Source organism: Pelodiscus sinensis, chromosome 17, assembly GCF_049634645.1.
Source record: "Pelodiscus sinensis isolate JC-2024 chromosome 17, ASM4963464v1, whole genome shotgun sequence".
Classification (NCBI taxonomy): domain Eukaryota; kingdom Metazoa; phylum Chordata; order Testudines; family Trionychidae; genus Pelodiscus; species Pelodiscus sinensis.
In genome coordinates, this window is record NC_134727.1 from 32,344,622 (window position 1) to 32,353,463 (window position 8,842).

Sequence of the window (8,842 nt, forward strand, 5' to 3'; positions counted from 1 at the left end):
GCTGTCCGCTGCCCGCGTGCTCCGCGGCTTTGCTCTGCTTTGCTCCCCCCCCCCCTCCTGGTCTGCAGACCAGGGGGAAGGGGGGGGGGCAAAGCAGAGCCAAGCCGCGGAGCGCGCTGCCAGCTGCCAGCCCAGACGCGTCTGGGCTGTCAGCCGATCGTGCGCTCCGCGGCTTGGCTCTGCTTTGCCCCCCCCCCCGTCCCCCTGGTCTGCAGACCAGGGGGACGGGGGGGGGCAAAGCAGAGCCAAGCCGCGGAGCGCCCGGCCAGCTGCCAGCCCAGACGTGTCTGGGCTGTCAGCTGATCGCGCGCTCCGCGGCTTGGCTCTGCTTTGCTCTGCTTTGCCTCCCCCCCCTCCCCCTGGTCTGCAGACCAGGGGGACGGGGGGGGGCAAAGCAGAGCCAAGCCCCGGAGCGCCCGGCCAGCTGACAGCCCAGACGCGTCTGGGCTGTCAGCTGATCGCGCGCTCCGCGGCTTGGCTCTGCTTGGCTCTGCTTTGCCCCCCCTCCTCCCTCTGGTCTGCAGACCAGAGGGAGGGGGGGGGCAAAGCAGAGCCAAGCCTCGGAGCGCGTGGGCAGCGGACAGCCCTGTCCGCTGCCCACGTGTTCCGCCGCTTTGCTTCCTCTCCCTGGTCTGCTGGAGACCAGGGAGAGGAACCCCGTTCGTAACTGCGGATCCGACGTAAGTCGGATCCGCGTAACTCGGGGAGTGCCTGTATAGCACCTCTGAGCTGGAGGGATCCCCAAATACTTTACTTTACTAACCCTAACGCTGGTCCTAGAACTTCAGTTGAATGCAGACTGGCTAAAATCAATGAGAATTCAGCATGCAGAGCACTTGCTAATTCATAAGTATTTCCAGTAGCCCTGTAGTGCATCCTTATTTGGAAAGAGGATGGTAGTCATGTGGCACACAACAGAGTAGAGAAGGGAAATTGTAACAATTGTTTGTGTACAATAGGATGGGTACAATCAGCAGGGCAGGCCTTAGGGAAAATGGTGCCCTGGGTGAACTTGTGTTTTGGGGTGCCTGTGGGCATGGCACTCACCCATTTCCCTTGGGGGCATGGTACCCCCCATTTACACTAGCACTCGTGGGAAGCCCCAGCCTGGGCACATTTAGGCACTTTGCCCCCACCTCTGCATAGTGCTGCTTTCACCCCAAACCCTAGCACTTCTCTCTTGGCAGCACCCCCAGCTCTAGCCCTGTACTGCTAATGTGCCCTGCCCAGTACTCCCCACTCCTTTCCATGCTTAGCAATCCCCATCCCCAGTAGCTCCTCACCCAGAGATCTCCACCAGTTACCTGAGCCCACTACCCTCCCCCCCAGATCCTTTTTCCCCTGACCCCCGCTGCCCTGCTTTCCTCTCTCATCCCCCTCTACAAATGCAAATTTTATTTGTCAATAGATGTGAGAGAACACCCTGAAACCTACCTTTCCCCCATTGTTGACAGGGACGGATATAGGGCAGGGCGAATGGGGCGGCCGCCCCGGGCCCCGCGCATGCGCCGTGGCGCCACCGCGCTTGCGCATGGCGTTACTGCACATGCGCCGTGGCAAAGGGAGGGGCCCCGCGGAATTATGCTGCCCGGGGCCCCGCAAAACGGTCATCTGCCCCTGATTGTTGACTCACATTGTCAACATTTCATGGCCACCTTGCTTTGCTCTATCTGTGGACAAGGTGCTAGCAATGTGGGTAAGCATACCACAGTGCAGTGTTGTGGGAAGGCAGAGCTGATCCCTGCATTTCTTGGGATTCCCTCACAGCTCTGTGAGCTCTCTTTGCCGAGGAATGTCAAAGCAGCACAGCAGTCTCTCCACCCCTCCCCCCGCAGCAGCAGTCCACCTACTGCTGTGTTCCTAGCAGGGCAGAACAGGAGCATTCCAATTTTTGTTAGTTCCCTAAAGGGAGCAGCTGACTCAGCTGTCAGATACTTCCCAAAGCTTTGAAAGGGGTGGGTCACATGCCTGGAGGGCAGTAGAGATCACAAAACACTGAGCAAAGCCATCAGGGCAGGTATCATGGGATACCAGAGAAAGCTAGTTCTCTGGACAAAACAAATAGGCTACGTCTACACTGGCGCGTTCTCACGCAAAAACTCTTTTGCGGAAGAGTTCTTCTGCAAAAACTCTTCCAGAAGAGAGCATCTACACTGGCATGTGCTTTTGTGCAAGAGCATCCATGCAAGTGTAGACGCTCTCTCTTGCACAAGAAAGCTCTGATGGCCATTTTAACCATAGGGCTTTCTTGTGCAAGAAATTCATGTTGCCTGTCTACACTGGCCTCTTCTGGAAGAGCTCTTGCGCAAGAGGGCTTATTCCTGAGTGGGAGCATCAGAGTTCTCATACAAGAAGCCCTGATTTTAAACATTAGAACGTCAGTTTACTTGCACAAGAACACACGGCCAGTGTAGACAGGCAGCAAGTTTTTGCGCAAGAGCGGCTGCTTTTGCACAAGATCGCGCCAGTGTAGACCCAGCCATAGAGTCCACACTGGCTATTTGATGACAATAAAGGGAGAGGAAAAGTGTCTCGCAAGGGTGGAAGTTTGTCACCAAAACTGGGTGTTTTTTCCAACAAAAGTTGCATTCCAGTGTAAACGCTCTCACTGTTTTGTCAAAGGCAGCTTTTGGTAACAAAATGTGCCAGTGTAGACAAGGCTAGAATAGGGGTTTGGCAGTGAGATACTTCTGTGTTCAAGGCAAAGGCCACAGGGAAGCATTTTACATGATGGCTTGGATATCAGCTGTAACCCAAAATATATTTGAATGACAAAAAGAAATAGCAGATACCAAAAGCTGAGTCTAGCCCTCATTCAGGCATTTGCCTGCCACAACTTTGGGCCATCACCTTCCAACTGAGTTTTAATTCTTCCTAAAATAGAACATTTCCCTCTAAGCCTGGAAAGAGAAGAGGTGCTTGGGATACGAAATTTAATAAGGAAAAGAACCTATACTTGATTTGCACATGCATTCTTTAAAAAGTCCAGTCCCCTCCCAACCCCACATAGCTCTTGTTTCTGTCCCTTGCTCTTGCTACTACTTTCTCCATTTTCCTCACAGTCACAGGTTTGGACAATTCCCCAGTTTTATCACCCTGTCACGGGGCAGACTCACCCCCATAGTGCCTAGAGCCAGCAGTCCCAGAAATTAACTTGTTTGGCTTGCTGGACATCCCTCTAGCTGATATCTCCCCATGTTTCTCAGACCACATCGTCCTCTTTGGTACACTGCCCTCCGGAAGTGCCCACTCCAGTCTCTCTGCATCCTCTTCTGGGGGGGGAGGGGGAGGGGTGGTGTTTACTCCACTGCACACTCCAGGGTCTTCCTCACCCCCAGGGATCCCATTTCTCCTCCCAGGGAACACCCAGTTCCCCTGTACCTACCTTGCCTCAGTGACCCACTGCCAGTCTTCATCTAGCCCCTGCCCCAGGGGCAAACTGCAGTCTGGAATGGCCACTCATCACTGGCAAAGGGCTGTGGACCTGCTGCCCCTGCATACCACGGCTGCCCCTTGCAGTCCCAGTAGCTTTAGACCTTGCTTCAGGCCCTGCAGCCTGGGAGCTTGGTTGGCCAGAGCCTCCCCAGTCCTGTCCTCCTTCCCCCATGCTACTCTATCTCCAAGAAGTCTCCTGCTTTCCTAGCAGTCAAGTCCCTACTGCTCTCTCTCCAGAGCAGCAGTCAGGTCCAGTGCTTTCTACCCCCTTTCAGGAGTCCTTCTTTATATAGCCCCCAGCTGGGCCCTCATTAGCAAGAACTGCCTCACCTGAGGCTTTGCTCTCAGCCCTCATTTAGGGCTGGGGTTTTGCCCTTAAAGGGCCAGTGCAAGGCAAACACCCTGCCATACACCCCCATCTTTGTCTTTCTTTCTTTGTCATTTCATCTCTCCCACTCCTATCCCCACCCTAGGATTTCACTAATGCCTTAAATTAGCATGTGTCAACTAAAAAGTGGTGAAAAAAATACCTTGTTGCCTAGGAAAAACAAGGCCTTGGCATTTGCTCTGAAGCAGTTACACACATGGCCAGTCACTATTCTACTGTATTTTATTCTGTACTAGAAGACTTACCCAGTTTTGTCTGGGTCTGGGTCTGGTCCTGGGGCAGGGAGAGGCCTGTGAAGGCTGACCTCAGTGGCATGACCTGGCCTGTGGGGCAGAGGTGAAGGGCTGCAAAAGCCAGGTGCAGCTGCATTGGGTGGCCCGGCAGTGCTGTGGGGGGAATGGGCTGTGGCTCCTGTGAGGGGGGGCACGGCTGCACTGCCCAACTCTGATGGTGCTCCGTGAAGGGGGCGTGGCGGTGGGGATGGTGGGGCTTCTTCCCCTCAGCTCACTAATCCAGCACTGTGGCCAAGGGCTATGGGAAGGGGGTTTGGGTTCAGGGGCCACTTATCTGGGCCAGTGGCTGGCAAGATGGCAAGTGCTGTTTCCAACTGGCCACTCCCTTCCTGGTGCAGCTGCCCCCAGTGGTCACTCTGTAGTATAGCTGTCCATTGAAGTTGCTGCCCCCAGTGGTCACTGTGTAGTATCACAGTCCTCCAATCAGCCCCCCTCCTTTCAATGTTATGGAAAACAATCCAATTCCAGGCACATCTCATTTTCCTGGCACAACCAACTCCTGACCTTGCTTTAAGTTAGGATAAGAGGAAGGTGCATACCAAATTTGGTCATCCTAGCTCTTACCGTTTAAGAGGAGTTCTTGACAAATGGCCTTTCAGACAGACAGACTCACAGACACACAAACCTCTAAAAGACAGACAGACAGACAGACAGACAGACAGATAGATAGATAGATAGATAGATAGATAGATAGATTTTTATACCATCATCATTACCCCAATATTTGAGCATCTTACAGTAATGCATTAAGCATCTGTGATTAACAACAGATCTATCACATGATATTTGTTCTCTCTGGCTTTCCTAAACCGGGCAAATCCCCTTACTCCCCAGTCTGGGCTGAATCAGGAAATGACAGGGACTAACATCTGTTTATGTGGAAAGTTTTTAAGTTTCCAGAGCTTTCAGCCTGGCACCTTTCATGAGTGCTAAACACATCCAAGCAACAGCACAAAGATCATTTGGCATAAACATTTGATTGAAAAGTTTTCTTTTTTGAATGAGGCAAATATCTGATATTAGAATATTGCAAATAATAAGAAAACATGCATTAAAGGCAGGTAGATTTAAAAAAAAATTAAACACTTTAGCAATGTGTATATGATTAACTATATATGCAATCCCACGATTTCATATTGCCATAACCCCTATTCTTTCTTTCCATCACTCCCTTCATTGCTCTCATTGATTATATTATATCTTAGATTGAACACCTCACAGCAGCAACAAAACATCATTGTTTCCATCTTTCTCTCCCATGCCTGTCCCCTCCCTACATTTAGACTCCAATGCACAGTCTGGCTGCCCCCAGCCAAGTTCTTCCTCTACCCACCTCCCTACTCCCTGAAGTCTTGTGCCTGGCTCAACCCACCCAAGCTTGGCTCCCTCCTCTCTTCTCAGGCTCTGGATATCTCCCCCTGCTCGGTTCCCAGTCTTGCCCCCTTCTCTGCCCCCACAGGCTCACACAATGAAGAGAAAGTTTTGCTCCAGGCCTCAGCCTGGATCTGCCATTGCCCGAGTCAGAGCAGCATAGGCAGGGAGGGACTCGTTCCACTCCACACAGTGATGGTCTGTGTTACTTTGAGCTCCTAGGAGGGCCAGAGCCCTCAGCCAGCCAACCAACCGAGGAGTGAGTGGGAAGGGGGGGGGGATTAAGGGAAGCCCACTGGCTGGAGCGCTGGGGAGGGGCTGGAGAGGCAGAGTCTACACTGTGGTTGGCTGTGTGTAGTTCTGCTGCAGATAGTGAAGCAACGTCCAAGCCCCTTGCAGTTCCCCTTGGCTAAGGCAACCTGGGCATGGGCCCTGTTTGCCCAGTTCTAAGGCCGGCTCTGCAATCAGAAACAGTCCTACACTGGCAGGAAGATAAGACTAGAAGACAACTGTGTGTTCCATTTCTGATTGATACAGTATAGAAAATAACAAAAAGTTCACTCCTCTTTAGTCTAAAAACGGCAGACGAGAAGGTAAGCAGTGGAGTGAGCTAATATTCGAGTCTTCCATTTTTAGAGAAGTGAATTCAATTTTATTTTATCACAGGAAAATAAATTTAGTGGTTGGCCTTTTCTGGTCCTTAGTGTATATTTGTCCATATGACAAGACACTAATTGATATGGGAGTAGGACTCAATGACCTCCTAAGGGTATGTCTACACAGCAAAGTTAATTTGAAATAACAGCTGTTATTTCGAATTAACTTTACTAGTGTCTACACAGCCAAACCGCCAAATTCGAAATAGCTAATACAAAATAAGTGCTGTGTAGACACTTATTTTGAAATAGGGGGCCTCCAGCCTTCCCAGGGTGCCCTGGTGGCCACTCCAGCCTCAAACAAGAATACTCCTCTTCCTCCCCGGAGCCCTTAAAGGGGTTGACTCTGGCCACAGTGCCTGTGCCAGCTCTAAGCCTGCCAGCCCAGAGTCAGCAGTCACTGCCCCGACCCAGTGGCCCCAAAACATGAGCCAGCAAGCCACTGGCAGCCAGACCTCCACTGCTCCCCAGGAGCAGCCTGCCAGCTTCCAGGAGCCTGCTAGTTCAGGGTGGAGATCAGGATAGACCTTACTCAGGCTTGGGGGGGATGCCCCCAATGTCCACGATCTCTGCACTAGGTGGGGGAACGTGGCCATCTATGGCAGGATAGCTGCCAGCCTGGCCACCAAAGGCCACATGCGAACCCAGGAGCAGGTTCGCATGAAAATCAAGTTGGTCTGGCAATACCCCCAACCCTGAGCTTCCCCTCCCCCTTCTTCCCCTTGCTTCCCCCTTCCACCTCCCTCCTCCCAGGTTTCCCCCTCCCCTCTCCCACCCTCTTTCCTCCCCTCTCCTACCTCCTTTCTCCAGTCTCATCAGTTTCATCTCCCTCCCCCAGTTTTGTTAAATAAAGAGAGTTTGTGTTCATGAAAATGCATGTATTTTATTTGACATCAGGAAGGGGGGCTAGGAGAGTAAATGGAATGATGTGGGGGAGGAATGAGGCACAAACCCCCAGTGGGGCAGACCAGGGAGGCTCTTAGTGCTCCTCAGGGTGGAAGCTCTCCTGCAGGGCCTCCTGGATATTGACAGCCCCCCGATGGACCTCCCGGATGGCAGCCCGCAGAACGTGCAGCCAGGCTTGCAGCAACGCGTTCACGAGAAGCACCAGAGTGCCCGGGGGCCACTCCGGCTCCATGTTGCAGAGTGCTGTGGTGTCCCGAGTAAGGGCAACCAGAGCACACAGAGACACAAATGCTTTGCTGTCCCTCATTGAGGTAGGCAAGCAAGCAGGGAAAGATGAGAACCAGCTGCCCGGGTTGGGGGGTCCCTTTAAGCACAAGCCTCAGATAGCATCAGGTAGCAGCCACACAAATAAACTCCTGACCCGATGCCCTGCTGGACCTGGTTCCAGCTGGCCTTCAATGCAATTCAGTGTACATTCAGTGTGGACGCGCTATTTTGAAATAGCAAAACGCTATTTCGAAATGCATTTTGTATGTAGCGGCGTTATTTCTAAATAAACTATTTCGAATTAACTATTTCCAAATAAGATATTTCAAAATAACACTGTAGTGTAGACATACCCTCCGGTCTTTTCCAATCCTAGGATTCTATGGTGGAGGACATTCAGTATCCTCCAGAAATGGATTATCAGGGTGAAGCAGGACTGGACAAAACAGAGAAAGATAAGTGAGATACTATGCATACACTTAGCTTTGTCTAGATCAGAGGTCACCAACCAGTAGTTCAGGATCTTCTGGTAGATCTTGGCGCCTCTGACAGGTGATCCTGACTGGTTTGGCTAGGAAGCTATCAAACACTGGCACTTCAGTTGCCCCTCCGGCCACTGTCATGCTGCTCTTGCCCTCTGCCTTGGAGCTGCCCTCTTGGGAGCTTCCTGCTTGTGTGCAGGGCGTGGGAGGAAGAAGGAGGGGGCGCTAATGTCAGGGTGTCCCTCCTCCCCCCCACTCCTGTACCCTCTCTCCGCACAGGGAGACGGGGATGAGGGAAGCTTGGCAATGTAAATCTCTGTCACTCTCACACACTGCGTGTGTCTCTGTCATTCTCACAAACACCAACCGTCCTTCACTCTTATCTCCCAACCCAACACATATGTGGGGAGAGGTTGTTATTTTTTTTACTGCTTGCAAAGTGTTATTTCTTCATCTCTCTCGTATGGTTAAATTTAATTCTTTGAGTATTGAGTTCTAGTATGCCTAACCTGTCAGGGCTGGAGTCATTATCCCTGTGGTAATTGCTGCTGCTAGAAGTGGCTGGCATTTCCCTGCAGCCCCTGAATAAGGCAGAGCAGGGGGTCTCCACATGCTGTCCTAGCCTGCAGACACCACTCCTGCAGCTCCCATTGATCAATAATGGGGAACCGTGGTCAGTAAAAGCTGTGGGCTCAGTGCCTGTAGACGAGGGGCAGCAAATGGCAGCATGGGGCCATTGCTGTACATGCCAGCTGCTTTCAGGAGTGGTGCAGGGTCAGGGCAGGAGTAAGCCTGCCTTAGCCCCACTGCTCCATCACGTGGAAGCTGTCTCAGTTAAACGGTGCCCATCCAGAGCCTGCTTCCCGAACCCTTGTCCCAGCCCTAAACCTCCTCCTACACTCAACCTCAGTTGATGTAAGTCCCCCTGCACTCAAACTCCTTCCCAGAGATTGCACCCTGAAATCCCTCCTGGACCCCACTCTCCCACCCTGAGCTAAGCCTGGAAACCCTCCCACACTCCATACCCCTTGGCCCAAGACCAGA